Genomic DNA, 20,412 nt, shown 5'->3' with positions numbered 1-20,412 from the left:
GCACATACAAATTTACTTGGAACGGCAGGTAGATACCGTATATAGGTAGGTATAGTGGACTCATGTGGAATAACTTTGGGGTTTAAGGAGTTTGGATGCACAAGCAGTATTCCTGCTTAGTACAGGTGAAGGCTAGCAAAAGACTGGGAAGCGACCAGCTAGAGAGCAACAACAGTCATGAACATGCATTAAAATTAATCAACACTGAATGCAAGCATGAGTAGGATATAATCCACCATGAACATGAATATCGTGAAGGCTATGTTGATTTTGTATCAACTACATGCGTGAACATGCACCAAGTCAAGTCACTTAAATCATTCAGAGGAGGATACCACCCTATCATACCACATCATAACCATTTTAATAGCATGTTGGCACGCAAGGTAAACCATTATAACTCATAGCTAATCAAGCATGGCACAAGAAACTATGATCTCTAGTTGTCATTGCAAACATGTTTATTCATAATAGGCTGAATCAGGAACGATGAACTAATCATGTTTACAAAAACAAAAGAGGTCGAGTTCATACCAGCTTTTCTCATCTCAGTCAGTCCATCATATATCATCATAATTGCCCTTCACTTGCACGACCAAACAATGTGAATAATAATAATAGTGCACGTGCATTGGACTAAGCTGGAATCTGCAAGCATTCAATAATCAGGAGAAGACAAGGCAATATGGGCTCTTTTGTCAGATCAACAATAATGCATATAAGAGCCACCTCAACAATTTAATTATGGTCTTCTCCTATCGACCCCCAAAGAAAAGAAAAGAAATAAAACTATTTACACAGGAAAGATCCCAACAAGCAAAAGAAGAACAGGATATCTTTTTGGGTTTTCTTTTTAATTACTACTACAAGCATGTAAAGTAAACTAATTAAAAGCTACAACTAATTTTTTTGGTTTTTCTTAAGGTTTATTAAACACACAAGAAGAAAGCATAAAAAGGAAAATAAACTAGCATGGATGATACAATGAAAAAATATGAGCACCGACATCTAGCAATGAGTGTGTGAGCATAAATGTAATGTCGGTGAGAAAAACGTACTCCCCCAAGCTTAGGCTTTTGGCCTAAGTTGGTCTATGGCCATGGCTGGCCTGGCGGATATCCATAATAATAGTTGTTGGGGTCGTACTGTGATGCAGCAGCTATCGCCGGCTGAGCTGCAGCGTGGCGACGAGCGGCCTCCTCTCTCCTCTCGTACTCATCTGCCTCCTCTCTGGTAATAGTATATCCTCCTCTCGCGTGATAATCAAAGAAAGCAGGAGCAGGGAGAGTAATACGGACAGCACGACGTCTGTCAAAGATTAGTCGATACTAGAGAGGTGATTCGTTCCTCTTGACAAACTGGTGGTGAACCATAACATTAAAATCTAGATAGGCAGGAGGTAATTCAATATCATCTTCACGCACATCTATACCAAGAAAATTAGCTACGCAGGTTGCATAAATTCCACCAAAGAAATCTCCATTACGTCTACTAAGATGCAACCTACGTGCAACAATGGCTCCCAAATTATATGATTTGTCTCTTAACACAACACTCCTAAGAATACCGAGGTCAGGGACACACACGTGACATGCTTCGTCTTTACCATTTATGCATCTGCCTATGAAGAGAGCAAAATAATGTATGGCAGGAAAGTGAATGCCCCCTATGGTAGCTTGTGTAATATCTCTAGATTCTCCCATAGTTATATCAGCAAGAAAATCTCTAAATTCAGATTTGCGAGGATCCCTTATACTACCCCATTGTGGAAGTTTGCATGCAGTGGTAAAATCCTCTAAGTCCATGGTATAAGATTTATCATAAAGATCAAACAGGACAGTTGGAGAATTACGTGAAGTGGAAAATTCAAACCTTCTCACAAAGGAGCTAGTGAGCTCATGATACTGACTGCACTTCTCTTCCTCGAAGCTCACGAGATCAGCGTTACGCAAATATGCGTTGAATTCTTCTTTTATTCCTGCTTGACCCATAAAATTTTCAGAAGGCCACTCACAAGGACGCACCGGAGCGTCTCTCGGTGGCTCTTTGTCAGCATCACGCATTGCAAGCCTGGGTCCTTGCTTCTTTGAAGAACCACCTTGGAACATTTTCCTAAGCATTTTTCTTCCTCTGAAAAATTCTAAATTTTTTTAGTAACTTCAAAATAAAAGTAAACCAAACTCAATAGTATTGATAGCAACTACTCCTACAAGTGCCTAGGGCCTATATCATGCATCAAAACTACTTTTGACCATATAAATTTGACATGCAAGCTCAAGAACAGGGTCACCGAAGTAGCAAAATTTGCAATGAATAAAGCACTAGAACAAAAACTAGTTGGACCAATGGAGGAGTCACATACCAAGGAACAATCTCCCCAAGCAGTTTTGTGAGAGGTGCTTTGAGCAAGGAGATCGAAAATGGCAGCAAGATGAGCTAGAACTCGTGCTTGAGTTGGTTATTCATGTTTGTGGGAGGAAGATGAAGTGTGTGGGTGCAGGAATAAGTGGAGGAGGGCCACCGTGGGCCCACAAGGCAGGGGAGCGCGCCCTAGAGGGGTGGGCACGCCCTCCACCCTCGTGGCAAGGTGGTTGGCCCCCTGGTGTGTTCTTTGTTCCTTAAATCCTCAAATATTCTAGAAAAAATCATATTTAATTTTCAGGGCATTTGGAGAACTTTTATTTTCGAGGTATTTTTATATTGCAAGGATAATCAGATAAAAGACAGAAAATTATTTATTTTATTTAATATAAATATCAGAGAGTAAAAGTGGGGTACAGAAGGTTGTGCCTTCTAGTTTCATCCATCTCATGATCATCAAAAGGAATCCACTAACAAGGTTGATCAAGTCTTGTTAAAGAACTCATTCCGAATAACTTGGAACCGGAGAAATTTCGAATAACACTATGTTACCTCAACGGGGATATGCACATCCCCAATAATAAGAATATCATATTTCTTCTTGACAGTAGGAAGAGGAAATTCAAAACCTCCAAATATAATCGATGGAATTTTTCCAATAGAGTTGATACTATGAACTTGAGGTTGTTTCTTCGGAAAGTGTACCGTATGCTCATTACCATTAACATGAAAAGTGACATTGCCTTTAGTGCAATCAATAACAGCCCCTGCGGTCTTCAAAAGGGGTCTTCCAAGAATAATAGACATACTATCATCCTTGGGAATATCAAGAATAACAAAGTCCGTTAAAATAGTAACATTTGCAACTACAACAGGCACATCCTCACAAATACCGATAGGTATAGTAGTTGATTTATCATCCATTTGCAAAGATATTTCAGTAAGTGTCATATTATTCAAATCAAGTCTACGATATAAAGAGAGAGGCATAACACTAACACCGGCTCCAAGATCATATAAAGCATTTTTAACATAATTTCTTTTAATGGAGCATGGTATAGTGGGTACTCCTGGATCTCCAAGTTTCTTTGGTATTCCACCCTTAAAAGTATAATTAGCAAGCATGGTGGAAACTTCAGCTTCTGGTATCTTTCTTTTATTTGTAATAATATCTTTCATGTACTTAGCATAAGGATTTGTTTTGAGCATATCAGTTAATCGCATACGTAGAAAGATAGGTCTAATCATTTCAGAAAAGCGCTCAAAATCCTCATCATCCTTTTTCTTGGATGGTTTAGGAGGAAGAGGCATGGGTTTCTGAACCCAAGGCTCTCTTTCTTTACCATGTTTCCTAGCAACAAAGTCTTTCTTATCATAACGTTGATTCTTTGTTTGTGGGTTATCAAGATCAACAACAGGTTCAATTTCTATGTCATTGTCATTACTAGGTTGAGCATCATCATGAACATTATTATTAACATTATCATTAGTTTTAGGTTCATTACCAGATTGAGTTTCAGCATCAGAAATTGAAATATCATTTGGATTCTCAGGTGTTTCAACAATAGGATCACTAGAAGCGTGCAAAGTCCTATCATTTTTCTTTTTCTTCTTTTTAGAAGAGCTAGGTGCATCTATATTATTTCTCTGAGAATCTTGCTCAATTCTTTTAGGATGGCCTTCAGGATACAAAGGTTCCTGAGTCATTCTACCACCTCTAGTCATAACTCTAACATCATTATCATTATTCTTGCTATTCAATTCATTGAGCAAATCATTTTGATCTTTAAGTACTTGTTCTACTTGAGTGGTAACCATAGAAGCATGTTTACTAATAAGTTTAAGTTCACCTTTGACATTAGCCATATAATCACCCAAGTGTTCAAGCATATTTGAATTGTTTTTGAATTGTCTACCAAAATAAGCATTAAAGTCTTCTTGCTTAGCCATAAATTTATCAAACTCATCTAAGCATGGGCTAGCAATTTTAGTAAATGGGATTACAGCTTTATCATATCAATAGAGAGAATTTACCTTTACTACCTGTGTCGGGTTATCAAGACCATGAGTTTCTTTGATAGGTAAAGAATTTGGATTATATGTTTCTTCAACAGGCGTTAAATTAAGACCATGTATTTCTTCAATAGGAGGTAAATTCTTAACATCTTTAGATTTAATACCTTTTTCTTTCATAGACTTCTTTGCCTCTTGCATATCTTCAGGACTGAGAAATAGAATACCCTCTTCTTTGGAGTTGGTTTAGGAATAGGCTCAGGAGTTGGCTCCAGAGGTGTCCAATTATTTTCATTTGTCAACATACTATTCAATAGAATTTCAGCTTCATCCGGTGTTCTTTCCCTGAAAACAGAACCAGCACAACTATCCAGGTAATCTCTGGAGGCATCGGTTAGTCCATTATAAAAGATATCAAGTATTTCATTTTTCTTAAGAGGATGATCAGGCAAAGCATTAAGTAATTGGAGAAGCCTCCACCAAGCTTGTGGGAGACTCTCTTCTTCAATTTGCACAAAATTGTATATATATCCCTCAAAGCAGCTTGTTTCTTATGAGCAGGGAAATATTTAGCACAGAAGTAATAAATCATATCCTGGGGACTACGCACACAACCAGTATCAAGAGAATTAAACCATATCTTAGCATCACCCTTTAATGAGAACGAAAATATTTTAAGAATGTAAAAGTAGCGAGTCCTCTCATCTTTAGTGAACAGGGTAGCTGTATCATTAAATTTAGTAAGATGTGCCACAACAGTTTCAGATTCATAACCATGAAAAGGATCAGATTCAACCAAAGTAATTATATTAGGATCAACCGAGAATTCATATTCCTTATCAGTAACAAAGATAGGTGAAGTAGCCAAAGCAGGGTCAGGTTTCATTCTATCATTTAGAGATTGCTTACTCCATTTAGCTAATAATTTTTTAAGTTCAGTTCTATTTCTGCAACATAAAATAGCTAAAGAAGCATCTTGATCAAATACATAGCCCTTAGGAAAAGCAAGTTGTTCTTCATCATCACTTTCATCGGTATCATTAGATTCAGTATTTTCAATTTCTCTAGCCCTAGCAAGTTGTTCATCAAGAAAAGCACTAAGTGACATAGTAGTATCAGGCATAGAGGTAGTTTCATCATAAGTATCATGCATAGCAGAAGTGGCATCATCAATAACATGCGACATATCAGAACGAATAGCAGAAGCAGGTGTAGGTGTCACAAGCTTACTCATAACAGAAGGTGAATCAAGTGCAGAGCTAGATGGCAGCTCCTTACCTCCCCTCGTAGTTGAGGGATAGATCTTGGTTTTTGGATCTCTCAAATTCTTCATAATGATAAGCAGATATATATCCCAGGTGACTCAAAGAATAGAGCTATGCTCCCTGGCAACGGCGCCGGAAAGTGGTCTTGATAACCCACAAGTATAGGGGATCGCAACAGTTTTCGAGGGTAGAGTATTCAACCCAAATTTATTGATTTGACACAAGGGGAGCCAAAGAATATTCTCAAGTACTAGCAGCTGAGTTGTCAATTCAACCACACCTGGAAACTTAATATCTGCAGCAAAGTGTTTAGTAGCAAAGTAATATGATAGTGGTGATAACGGTAGCAAAAGGTAACAGTAGTAAAAGTAATGTTTTTGGTATTTTGTAGTGATGATAGCAATAGCAACGGAAAAGTAAATAAGCGAAGAACAATATGTGGAAAGCTCGTAGGCAATGGATCGGTGACGGAGAATTATGCCGGATGCGGTTCATCATGTAATAGTCATAACCTAGGGTGACACAGAACTAGCTCCAGTTCATTGATATAATGTAGGCATGTATTACGAATATAGTCATACGTGCTTATGGAAAAGAACTTGCATGACATCTTTTGTCCTACGCTCTCGTGGCAGCAGGGTCCTTACGGAAACTAAGGGATATTTAGGCCTCCTTTTAATAGAGAACTGGAACAAAGCATTAACACATAGTGAATACATGAACTCCTCAAACTACGGTCATCACTGGTAAGTATCCCGATTATTGTCACTTCGGGGTTAACGGATCATAACACATAATAGGTGACTATAGACTTTCAAGATAGGATCAAGAACACTCATATATTGATGAAAACATAATAGGTTCAGATCTGAAATCATGGCACTCGGCCCCTAGTGACAAGCATTAAGCATAGCAAAGTCATAGCAACATCAATCTCAGAACATAGTGGATACTAGGGATCAAATCCTAACAAAACTAACTCGATTATATGATAGATCCCATCCAACCCATCACCGTCTAGCAAGCCTACGATGGAATTACTCACGCATGGTGGTGAGCATCATGAAATTGGTGATGGAGGATGGTTGATGATGACGATGGCGACGGATTCCCCTCTCTGGAGCCCCGAACGGACTCCAGATCAGCCCTCCTGAGAGGTGTTAGGGCTTGGCGGTGGCTCCATATCGTAAAACGCGATGATTTCTTCTCTCTGATTTTTTTCTCCCCGAAACTCAATATATGGAGTTGGAGTTGGAGTCGGAGAGGCAACAGGGGGGCCACGAGGTAGGGGGCGCGCCCTAGGGGGGTAGGCGCGCCCCCACCCTCGTGGCAAGGTGGTGGCCCCCCTGGCCTTCATCTTTGGCAGGTATTTTTCTTATTTTCTGAGAAGTGACTTCGTGAAGTTTCAGGTCATTCCGAGAATGTTTGCTCCTGCACATAAATAACACCATGGTAATTCTGCTAAAAACAGCGTCAGTCCGGGTTAGTTCCATTCAAATCATGCAAGTTAGAGTCCAAAACAAGGGCCAAAGTTTTTGGAAAAGTAGATACGTTGGAGACGTATCACATAACCTAATACATGTGCATTCCATTGTAGAATCTGGAATATGCAATGTTTATGTTAGATCATACGTTGCACATGATGTTTAAATGCCCCTTAAATTTGGTCAGTCAAGTGATGGTCTTTAAGCCTCCTTCTTTGCTTCTTTTCTTGTATGTAAGATTTTCTCGCACATCTGTTCAATTGCTTATTTGCATCAGCCAGCCATACTAGGACTGTTTGCTTTGATTACTCGCTGTTCTTGACCTAATACTCTAACAGAGCTTGTCAATGATTTAAACACTAAGGGATGCTGTAGTGGGGCCTTTTATAACTCATAGGTGACACAAAGGTTTGGCTGTACACTAAAGTAGGCTCTCCAAGAGTACCTAGAGATCCAGTTCAAAGGTATGCCTAGTTTTTACATAGTGCAGACATAGTAAATGCTCATTTCATTGTGTGCAAGTGCAAGAGATGCGGCATGTTTCATTATGTGGTGTTATTTTGTTATAGTCTCATCCTTTTGTGTTCATAGACTGGAAAGTATGCATATTTATCTTCCAAGGAGACGTGTAACTAGTTTGTGTCACCTTGCAGAGGTGGTGCAATGAAGATAAGATTGTGGATTTCCAAGTACAAGATGTTAGGAAGGAGCCTTGCAAGAGAAGTAGGAGCTGCGCTGAGCCTCTTCAACCTGTTAAGGTAAGTCACTGTATCCAACTCAACAGTTCAATTCCTTGTTTGTTTTAGGCATAGTTAATTTGCTCTTTTCAATTGCTTTATTTGTCCTCGGTTAATGAGATGCCCAAAGAATGATGCCTGATGTTGGGTACTTGTATAACTATTAGTTGACATAATTAAAGGCCTTACCATTTAATTACTCTGCCGAAGTGTGCCTGAAGCTTTGAAGTCTATTAACCAACTATTATTGAATGAGGCTCACAATCTAGATTACACTAGGCTAATGATTGCATAGTTTTGCTTGCTGTAGTATGTTTGTATGAAATCCTCTGCTGTTCATTATGCTCCCTAACACTTTAATTCAGCTACAGAATGGCCAACTGCTTGCTTCTACGCAACGTGTTGTCTAAATTTGTAACTTGTCTGTGTTTTGGATTGGGCCCCAACATCATGCTCCTCTGGTGAGTTAAGAGAGATTTTTGTATGCAGGCTGCACAGACTACCTTTTTATAATTTTTAAAATAGGGTTTTTATCATTTATGCCACCGGTTGTGTCTCACTACTCAGTTTTTCCACTAGGAATTTCAACTCCTCAAAAATGCCATTGCTTTGTTAGACACATAGTCAAAAATGCCACTGGACACCATTATTGTAATCTCAAATCTCTTTTGCCATGTTATAATGACATAAATACCTATGAACCAACATGCCAGCTCTCCCTCTATCTCGCTACAATAAAGTGTGGGGCCCATTTGTTCCGAACAATGTTCTTATTTTCCTATAAAATTATTCGCTTGGTTACTCTTGACAACTGGGGCAACACTTATGATTGTGAGATAGATAGAACAGACATGTGGGTCTAGGCTTATTTTTGTCATATAACATGGTCAACGGATTTGACCTAAAAATAACAATGTCTAATGGCATTTTTGAGCAAACATCTAAAGGAACGATGGCATTTTTGAGATATCTAATGGCATTTTTGAGCAAGCATATCACGAATCGATGGCATTTTGAGTAGTTGTAATTTCTAATGGAAAAACTGAGTAGTGGGACACAACTAGTGGCATAAATCATGACGTGTAACATTATTGTTAGTCCTGTTTTGCCATGTACAAAATAGTCTGTCTTGCTCGCTTCACTGTTGTAACTATATTTTTTCCCTAGTCATGTGTCCTTACAGAAACATTTCAGGATGAAGTGTAACACCCCCAGTGTCATGCTACAGTAACCCTCTATGATTAAACTAATCATTTTCCAAACAGTTCTTAATCACCTTTGTTCAATACTCATTTGGAAATTCCAGTCAAATAAAATTCAAGCGAAGTTTGACGTTGCCCAAAAGTTCCTGGAAAAATGTTCATCAATTGTCAAAAATTCCATAACGATTATTTGTTAAGGAACACAACATCACTCTTGTGCAAAGATGAGCTTTAGTAATTAAAACAACACCAATTCAGCATTTTTAAATGCTATCCTATTTGTGGATAATACCAAATGAATTCTTCTGGTCTCCAAAAACATTTTTGGCGCTGTCTATAATCACCAGGAATTTAATGGGACACCTCCCAAAATTTTTGCTAAGTGAAATAGTTGGCAAAATAATTCTCTTTCTCTCTCTGTTAAAAAAACAGAGAAAAACAAAACAAAAGAAAAAGAAAGAAAGAAAGAAAGAAAGAAAGAAAGAAAGAAGGAAACCCCCCCCAGCAGGGCCATGGCCCAGCTGGCCACAGGGCCAACCAGGCTATCCCAGCTGCCCCCTACTAACCCCCTCACCCCGTGACCTAACCCAACCCCCTCCAGCACGATTCCCCCGCCTGGATCGGGATCGTGCCCCGGCGCGCCCGGACCCCGCCGCCTCGTCCATGTGCCCCATCGCCGGCATCTCCCATCTTCGTCGTTGCCTCCCCGTCTCCTCCCCACGCCGGACCTCCTCGACCCCCTCCCCGACGGCCTCCCGAAGCCACGCTGCGCCCCGTCGCCGCTCGCCGTCTCTGGTGCCACCTCGCCGATGCCGCCCCACCGCCTCTTCCTCGCCGGACCGCACCGAGCCTCGCCGCCCTCTTCTCGTCAATGGGGGTGGGCTCCCCGTCGGCCCCCGTCTATCTCCCCCTCCGTATGATGCCCTCCAAGTCGTCCTGTCGCCGCGCCCGCCTCTGCGTGCCCGCGCCCCAGGGAGCGCCTCCCCCTCTCCGCCCGCCGCCTGCGCCGGCTCTCACCGTTGCTAGCGCCGCTCGTGGACCGCCTCTGCTAGTCCCCGCGGCTGTCGCCACACTCGTCCCCTGCAGCGCCGCCCCGCTCGCCTGCCGCCTCACCTCTGCCCCGCATGCCGCCTGCTGCTCCCGTCCGGCCTCGCCCGTCGACACCCGCAGCTCCAGGCGCCGCTGCTGCCGCCCCGCCTCTGCTCCCTACGTCGCCGGCGGCCTCGCCGTGGCCGCGGCCGCCCCTCCACATGCGCCGTGGGCTCGCCGGTGCCCCCTGATGCCGCGTGCACGCACGGACGCCCGCCCCGTTAGCCCACTGCACCTGCGCGCCCGAGACCCGCTAAGGCCCCCAGGGGCCTATGACAAGGGGACCCGCCCCAGATTTTTTTAAAGGAGTTAAGAATAATAATAATTATAAAAACATTAATTAATTAACTTAATTAATTCGGATTAATTAACCTAATCACTTAGTTAACTAACTAATCATGATTGGTTAGTCTAGCTAATGACAAACGGGACCCACACGTCTGTTGACCCAGTCAACAGGCGGTTGACTGCTGACATCATGCTGACATCACGCTGACGTCATAATTACATTTTTCTAATTAAATGAATTCTAAAAATGGTTTAAATCCTTAAAAATTAATATAAAATAATCCGTAGCTCGGATGAAAATACTTTCACTACAAGAAATTTGTTAATCCATGACGAATTTCTATTGACGTTTTCAAAACTGTCATGGATGGCGTGGTATAACCCACCAAGCCCGCCCAAGCCCGCTAAAGCCCATCTAATCTTTACCCATATAAGATGCTAACCCTAACCCTCGTCCGCAGCCCCCTCCTAACTCCCAATCGCCGCCACCTACTACCTCGCCTCCCTCCTCCCACAACTCTCCGTCGGCGAGCAGTAGAGGAGCCCGCCCCCGCCGCCGGCCGCCTGCATGCCGGTGTGCCCTTCCTCACCCCAGCGGTGGCACTCGGATCTCGCCCCGCCCTGTCACAGCAGAAGACCAAGCCGGCGGATTCTCTCCTCCGCCCGATTCACCTCCACCCAGGCCGACTCTCGCCTTCACCCGCCCTCGACGCGCAGGGATTCCTGCATTCGCTCAGGTACCGATGGATCTGCTCTCCCGCATCCTCTTCTTCCTCTCGCCCCCGGATTTCCCGCTCGGATTCGCTTCTCCCTCCTCAGATGGACACGGACGACGCGCTGGGCTTGTGGGAGGACGGCGCCATCCGCTTCATCTTCGGTGAGGACGTGGACGCCAGGGTAGATATGACGGTGGCACCGGTGCGAGTGCCTTCGACAGGTCGCTCATGGAGCTCCGCGTCTTCTAGGAGGTCTTCTCCAGGGCGCCGGGGCAGAAGGAGGGCGATGTCTGGTGAGGCTTTGCTTCTCTCCATACCCTCTGTCCGACAATGTTTTTCGTTCTACATCCATGCACTGGTTCCAAACAAGATAGGTAATGCATTTCTGTGATGAAGATCTGTGATATTTTCTCTTTTTCTCTTTGAGATACTATGGACATATACTGTACAACAACAAAACATAAATCTTTTGCACTAGTTTTTTTGTTGCTTACATAAATGAAAGCATGCATGCTGCAACGTCGACTTGTTTGTTTCATATGATTATATATTGTAGTTGTCATCCTTTACTGCTCAATAGTTGGTAGGTTTGTTGTAAATAGTTGTTCTGGGTTATGCACCTTGCTCAATTTTAATTTGTGTGCACTGTATTTGTATCCAACCGTGTAAATTTGTAATATACTATGTTAATTGTGGTCTTGTCTCTAGTAGCACAACCTTAAGACATAATCCATTTGTCCCCAAATACATGGTGTATAAATTCAGTCAAGAAGTCATTTCTTTCTAAGTTTGACCAAATATGTAGGAGAAAATATCAACAACTACAGTGATGAAAAAATATATTATGAAAGTATATCTAGTGGTGGTTGGTTTGACATTATTTATGTTCATATTTCTGTACATAATCTGCCATCTACTTTGGGGACAGAGTATTGCTACTTTCTTTCTTAAGCATGAAGTTTGCTTACACGATTTATTGCAACTGTCCCGCTTAAATATGAACCGCAAGTTCTTTCATTATGTGCCTGTTGCAATAATCTGCTGTATATGATGCTCCTGTTCTTTATCTGTTAAGTATGTGCCTGACCTTTACTGCTCCTAGTTGGTAGGCTGTTGTAAATAGTTGTTTTGTGTTGTCCGCCTTGCTTAATTATATTTCCTCCATGTATTGGTGTCCGTCTGTGTATAAGCAAGGAGTATATATGTTCTGTTAAAATAGTTCTTCGAGACATGATTTTTTCTTTGTATTAATAGAGCGACATGTTTTTTTAGCGTTTCGTTCTCAAGTCAATTCATTAATCTCAATCAAGTGACTAAGAGTAAGATTGTTTGCTTTGTAGTTGTACACTGCTAATTCAGAAGTCCAATGTATGTTGTCTGATTTTTTGAATAGTAATTGCCGATAGCATTTATCCTGCCAGCTTTTAGAATTGAGAAACTCATACCATTTTATATCTAAATGAAGAAAAACTCGTATCTGCAGATTCTGTAGGTACATGCTCGTTCTTATCTGCAGTTTTATTGCATGTATTGAGAAAAAGTGCCATGGCTGCCACCTCCTATGTCCTCCGTCCGCCTCATCATCCCCGGTGAGCTCGCCAAGAACGTCATTCTTGAATGTCTATGAAGTTTGGACAGTGCACTGAATATTCATACACTTTACTCAAACATCTATTTGCCCTTATGTTCTGCTATGGCACTCGCTCAATTTGCATTTGTGAATTATGGTGTTTGCTGGAAGTAAACTTGACTGAAAATACACATAATGCATGCTTGTTCTTCGAACCAAAAATTCAGTCCATGCTTTTGGTCTTTTACTTACATCAAATGATTATTGAGATGTCCCTGTGTCACTTAAGAAGATAATTTGGAATCCAGCTCTTGAAAAATGTTTGGTTGAGTTACTTCATGAGCACAACACTGCTTACTGCTGGCTATTTTCTTTTCTTTTCTCACCGTGCGAGCACTAGCAGTGTAGATTTTTGTGAGATCTGCTAGTTAGTTAAGCAACTACTAGAATTTTGGATAAGACGTGATTCAGTTTTTACATTTGTTGCAATTCTCTTCTATCTATTTATATCTAACATATCTAATGGTGTTGTAAATATGCTAGGTATGATTGCATAGTGGGCTACTTGGTGCTGCCAATAACAATCAGCATGACATGATACATAGTTTCCATCAGGAGGGCCGGCGACAAGATGAATAATAACTTCAATAGTTTAAATGTTCTCTTTGTGTGAGCTGGATTGTACTATTTCCTAACTTTGTTGAGTGATATTTTGTCAACCTATATTGTAAAATTATCATTTCCTGAAGAATTTTGTAAACTTCTATATTGTAAATACCTGTGGATGATTGCATACTGATTCATATATGTATGTATGAAACTTTGGAAATACTTTGTCTAGGGCCATAGTTTGCATTATAATTTGTGGAATGCATTGTGCTTAAAAATGTAGTTGTTGAAAATTGGGCTGAATGAAATAGGCTAATGGGAAGAACTAAATTTAAATTGCCCCAAAATCCGTGACGATTTCTGTGACAGAAAATAGTGTCCACGTAGGCAGCCACGTCATTGTAGTTGGTTAATTGAAAATCCTACGTGGCGTCAATCCATGACGGATTGTTCCGTCACAATGATTTGGGCCTTGGGCGGGCCTGGGGCAAATCCATGACGGTGAAAATCCGTCATGGTCGGCATGATGCCAAATTATGACGCGATATACATGACGGACATTGACTCGGTCATGGGTGGGAACCCATGACAGTTTTCTCCTAGTCCATGACGGACTGTCACTGTCACGTATTAACAAATTTCTTGTAGTGTTTGTACATGAAAGTTTCTCAGAACGACGAGACAAATCCGGATACGCAGCCCGTTCGTCCGCCATGCATCCCTAGCATAGCAAACATGCAACTTTTGCCCTCTGGTTCATCTGTCTGAAAATGCGAAACACCGGGGATACTTTCCCGGATGTTTCCCTCCTTCGCCGGTATCACCTCCTACCGCGTTAGGTCACACCCGGCACATCTTATTGCCATGTTATGCTTTGTGGTGCTATGTTTGCTTTATATTTACTGTTTCTTCCCCCTCTTCTCTCCGGTAGACCCCAAGACCGATGCAGCCCTTGTGATCGACTACGTCGACGACGACCCCTCCTTGCCAGAGCAACCAGGCAAGCAAACCCCCCCCCCCTTGAGCATTCCGATATCGCCTATTTCTTTCCCTCTCATGCTTGCATTAGAACTGCTACTGCTTTCTGTATGATCCTACTCTGATGCATAGCCTGTTGTTGTTACCTGCTTTCATACCTTACCTGCTTATCCTAAACTGCTTAGTATAGGTTGGTTAGAGATCCATCAGTGACCCCCACCTTGTCCCAGTTGCTCCGCTTTATGTTCGATGACTCGATCAACATGATCGACGTCCAGGCCCCGACACCGCACATCACCCCCCCTAGTTGTACGACACTACAAAGTTACTATTGAGTGCCGAGGGTGAACCTCATCAGGGCCGGGCCCACAGTTGTACAAACTGTGCGGCCCGCACAGGGCCCCTAGAGTTTGAGGGGCCCCAAATTTTTTATAGGCCTATGTATTTACTTTCGCTAGCATGGCATGGCATGGGCATTGGGCCGGTCGGCGCTGGCACGTCAAGCCTCGACCATCTCCCTGTCCCGGGCTGCCTGCTCAATCGGTTATGCCCTTGATGCCTCGATCGCAGGAGGCAGGGATCGATCGCATCCAGAGGAAACCAAACAGCGCGGGATCTGGTTCGCATCTAGATCTACTGACGCCGCGATGGGCGACATGGTAATAGGTACATGAATTACAACCTTCATTAGTTCGCATCCATGATCCATCGATTATTCCTCTCGTACTCTCCTGATCTCTGGTTTTCGGAGAGGAATTTTCGATCATATACTTGTTGCTGTCTTTTGATGCCTCTTCTACATGTATTGAGAGAGTATCTGCTAGCTAACTACTATGATTCTATCATTCTAGTTAGTGTGATTCGATGATATACCTATTGTGATTCTAGCTATCTACTACCACCTCCGTTTCATAATATAAAAACATTTTTAACACTAGTATAGTGACAAAAATATTCTTACATTATGGGACAAAGGGAGTAGCTAGCTATTGTGTTATCAACACGGTATATACCTAGTTATTGTGATTCGGGTTCTCAGGGAGCAAAATTGTTTCTTATACACTGTATATACGTTGGACAACCCTCATTGTACTCCTAATTCTACTCTTATAAATTGTTTCTTATATACGGTATATACGTTGGACAGCTCTCATGGTACTCATAATTCCATTCCTATTATCCTAATTCCTATTTCCAAATTACTTTTGGCAGGGATTGTTAGACAGATGGGTTGTTTCCTACTCGGTTAAATATCACAGTATAGCATTTCAACCGGTCAGGAGACGTGGCTAGTTGAGTTAGACGGTTCGTCTAATTTCCAAATATCGACGCATATTCTGCAATTGATATCTGCTGCCATATGAATAGGTATGATTTTTTATATAACCAATTGTTATGTAAGACATTATATCATAATTGCTCTTTAGTTCATTTTAGTAAGATAGGGCCCCACTTTTTAGTTTCGCACAGGGCCCCCAATTTTGCCGGCCCGGCCCTGAACCTCATACATCACTCCTGATGAGATCTCTGTAGTGTAGCTATTCGGTCATGATCATCGAGGGTGATTTCCTCCTTAACTACTTCCGATACGGCTCTGTCGTGCAACCCCTCAAGTGTGAACCTCGAGGGTGAATCCTCTAATGTTCACCTTCATGATTACATCAAGTGGAATTCGCTCAGGGTGATTCCTCTGGTTTTCCCCTTGGTGTTAGACACACAGTTACTATGGTTACAATGACTTTACGACTGAACCATGTTACTAAAGACGGGTAGACCCTGAGGGGTACCCGCGCTACCTTAATAGCGTGTGATGTGGAGTCGGGTTGACCTGGAAGGTGCCCGCGAGATACTTACGAGGCGTGGCTAGGCATTCTTAGCCCTTGTCACAAGTACTCGGGATGGGGCGACGGGGTCACATCGATCGTGAGTCTCTGCTCGTTACCGCGTATTCCTAATCCACTACGATTTGGATATTTGATCCGAGGGGTCTCTGGCCTGATAGCACTAACCATCACGTGGGCATAGTATGGGCGTTCTGCGTCGTATACATCAGTCGAAGCTTAATAGACGTCAGCGACTGAGTGGCGCGCGCCGGGTTGGACTGCGTAAGCGCCTGCCTTGTTGAAGGAGATAGCTAGGTCTTCTCACCGGCCGCGTATGCAATGTGCAGGAGTTCCTGGGGAGATGGCCCATGACCCCTAGGGGCATAGGTTTAGTCCGGCGTGGTGGCCTCTCTATTAAGCCTAGGTCGGGTTGCGGCGTATTGTTTGGCCGAGGCCGGGCATGACCCAGGAAAGTGTGTCTGGCCGGAGTTAATCGAGCATGGTGGGTAAGTTGGTGCACCCCTGTAGGGAAGAAAACATCTATCGATAGCCTGTCCTACGGTAACGGACACTTGGAGTTGTATCCCAATCGTTACAACTAGAACTGGATACTTGTGATAAGACTGGATGGTGATGAGTAATGGTTTGTGATGATAACTGGATAGTATGGCTCTGGGATTGCTTTCTCACAGGGGGTCGAGAAAGGATCTCTGGCCGAGGTTGATAACACTTTTACTACTTTACTTTATGATACTCTTCTCCCTCCTGTTGCTACAAGATGGTGGTTTCCAGAAGATGCTAGTCTTTGATCGGACTAGCTTCTCCCCCTCTTATTCTGGCATTTCTGCAGCCCAGTCCACGTATACAGCTTTCCTTTGATAATGTTGCATATGTAGTGTAGATCCTTGCTTGCGAGTACTTTGGATGAGTACTCACGGTTGCTTTGCTCCCCCTTTTCCCCCCTTTTCTCATTCTTCTCGGATGTCGCAACCAGATCATGGAGCCCAGGATCCAGACGACACCACCGACGACTACTACAACCCCGAGGGTTCCTACTACTACATGGAGGCCGCCGCTGACTAGGAGTAGTTAGGAGGTTCCCAGGCAGGAGGCCTTGACTTTTCGATCGTTGTTGCTTTTGTGCTAGCCTTCTTAAGGAAAACTTGTCTAACTCATGTCTGTACTCAGATATTGTTGCTTCCACTGACTCTTGTGTTTTCAAACTTATGTATTCGAGCCCTCGAGGCCCCTGGCTTGTAATATAAAGCTTGCATTATTTTAATTTGTGTCTAGAGTTGTGTTGTGATATCTTCCCGTGAGTCCTTGATCTTGATCGTACACATTTGCGTGTATGATTAGTGTACGATTGAATCGAGGGCGTCACAAGTTGGTACCAGAGTCGACTGCTTGTAGGTAGCCCCCTTTCCAACTCCTTGGCCGAAGTTGAGTCTAGTCACTACAAAACTTTTACTAACATGGCTGTGTGGCTTACGGGCCCACGTCGCCATATGGGTGGTATTAGGATCTTTTATTTCTCGTCTATACTCTGGAACTCTGATCTCTCTTCTATTCAGGTTAAATGGTTTTACTAACTCAAACATTAGGATCTCGTGATCAGATCTGCCCGGAGAGCCCCTTATTTCAGATGATCGCCTGCTGCATCAGAAGATTCCGAAGATACTCTACGATATTCTCTCGAGACTTTCTGCCTGATGCCTTTGCAATTCCCTACCACCGAAATATCCTTATGGATAACTAAGCACACTTGCCAATCTTACATTCTATCTCGTTGATCTTGTTATTACAAGATGCCCTGAACTGCTCTCCTTTTTCTGAGAATCCCTGAGCTTACTGCCCTGCAGTTCCTTGTCATCTGAATACCCCTACGGATAACCTTGTGCACCTATCGAGTATCCGCTCATCCTCAGTTGACTCATGTACTTCACAAAAGTCTTCGTAATACCATTCGTTCTTGTGAAAATCCTCAACACCCTATTGTTCTTGAATTTCTTGCTTGCTTGCATTGTGGTTAATATCATAGGTCTAGTAATATTATTTTCAGCTATTGTCATTATCATTTTGAGTCCGTTGATACAGTATGTTGCGAATGCTCGCAATCCTCAATCAGATCCTAGAATTCATCCTTCCGACTCAGACGTCATTTTAACATATGCTGAATCTCGATCAATCAAATCGCCATTGATTGTACCCCTAAGGCTATTCTACCTATCCATCCCTAATCAGAGCATTGCTTCTGATCCCTTCTCTTGGAAGTCATAATTCCTTTGCAGTTGGGCTTTGAGTTAGTCAGTTGTTTCTATAATCTAATCTCCTTGCATTCTTTCTTCCTCTAGTTGAGTACTGATGCTCACATCAGATCCCTTGTGGACCACCAGACCCTTTTTCGGATTTTATCCGACAACGTCCTTCATATTCAGTAACCTTGTAGCCTTTTCCTCGGATACATAATGCTTTTGGTAAATTGTATATCCTCCGCTTTCTCAAGCATGCTCTACTACCAAGCTTGTGTTATTATTCTTGAAATCTATGATATATGTTCCTAAGATGCCCCGATGGGTTGAACCTATGCCTTCCCTAATCTGTGTGAACGCGAAAGTTATGTGGATTATACTCTACTGGCTTTTCGTCAGATAAAATTTCAATACTACAGATGCACCAAGAGCGAGAAGTAAAATGAAAGGTTATGCATTGTAGAAGTGGGAGTCGACCCCGAACCTTGTGTTCATGCCCACAGACAGGGTGTGGGACTTATCATGAAAGCTTCTTGCAAGGATATTTAATCATTTGAATAATTCTTCCGGTATCGTGAATTGGATCCCTTGTAGTTATGGTCCCGACCATATTTCCTCCTTGATTCCATTTATTGTGTAAGTTACAATTACTTATCCTATGCAAATCATTCCCCCGACCAACCTCTACTCCGATTTACCTTCTGGCATTACACCTAGTACTTGATACTGGGAAGCTTTATACCCCATCACATCATTCCTAGCCTGGTCGGCTATATATTTTATCTTGTCAACCTTTTAACTGTGCTACCTGGTCCTTATGCTTGGAGCAACTTCCAACGATGAGCTAAGATTACGTCGATCTTCCTCATCTTATCATTTCTCCTTGAACAGCAAGCTTAATTTCGAGTTTGTGTCGTACGCATGGTTCCAATAACCTTTCGATTCATCATTCCTTTGACTGGATGTCATCACCGATCGGTTACGTCTTCATGAAATCTCTCGACAAATGTGTCGTGATCATCATTAACATTCTGAGCTTTTCCAGTATATCAATCGAATTCATGATGAGAAATACAATCCACCCCTCGATGATTTGTGTTATCATCGACAACATTCTTGTCCTTTCCCCAACACAAACTTGTTCATATAATTTTGAAATTACATCCTTTTTGACATGTCGATGGATTGCGGCTGAGCCCGTCAGCCACACCCTCATCTTTTCCCTGCTAAAATTGTATGACTTATTTTTTTTAAAATTGTTTCCGATGGATCCTTGGTGTATCCAGAGTCTGACCTTTGCTTGAAAGCATGTCATTGCTATCTCGAAGCATGTCTGTGGTAATCCGATCTCCAAATAAGAACATTTGAAGCATGATACAAAATTTTCTTTATCAATTATCCAAACACCGTTGTACGGGTAATGTCATGAAATTTCTTTCCCTTTACCTAATTGGTTATCTACTTACTATCCTGTCATGGATATCATCCTCTGCTTGTCCTTGGGAAGGATATACTCCTGATAATTGTGTTTAAACACATTTTCCTTTCCATTATTCTGATTAATATACTAATCATATTTCCCTTTCCATTCTTTTGTTTAACCTTTCCGGTAAACTAACTTATCTCAGTAGAGATAATTCCTTGCTTAGGTAAGCAACTCAATGTACAACTCTGTTAGTAAAGACCTTGTTATTATTGCTGTTGACATTCTGGTAACCACCGATGGATGAGAACTTTTCCTAATGGCCCGCCTCGTTCAACGAGCAGGATAATGTTTCTCTTCGTCCCTCGCCCCTGGTACCGACATTGTTGCCGACATAGCTGACAGACTGCCCTCTAACATGCCTTGCTATCATGACCGTGCAAGATGTCATCGCTCCTTATATTTTAACCCACATGGTGGGCCCATAACCCACAGTTCCACAGGATCGGAACCTGACTCTTCTGTATATCCTATATTCCTAAGTATCAATTGCTCTTGGCTTTGTGTGTTGTCACGAGCCACCGTTCGAGAGTTAATCTATT

The sequence above is a fragment of the Triticum urartu genome, chromosome 7 (genome assembly GCF_003073215.2).
Source record: "Triticum urartu cultivar G1812 chromosome 7, Tu2.1, whole genome shotgun sequence".
NCBI lineage: Eukaryota > Viridiplantae > Streptophyta > Magnoliopsida > Poales > Poaceae > Triticum > Triticum urartu.
Note: the sequence above shows the minus strand (reverse complement) of the source record.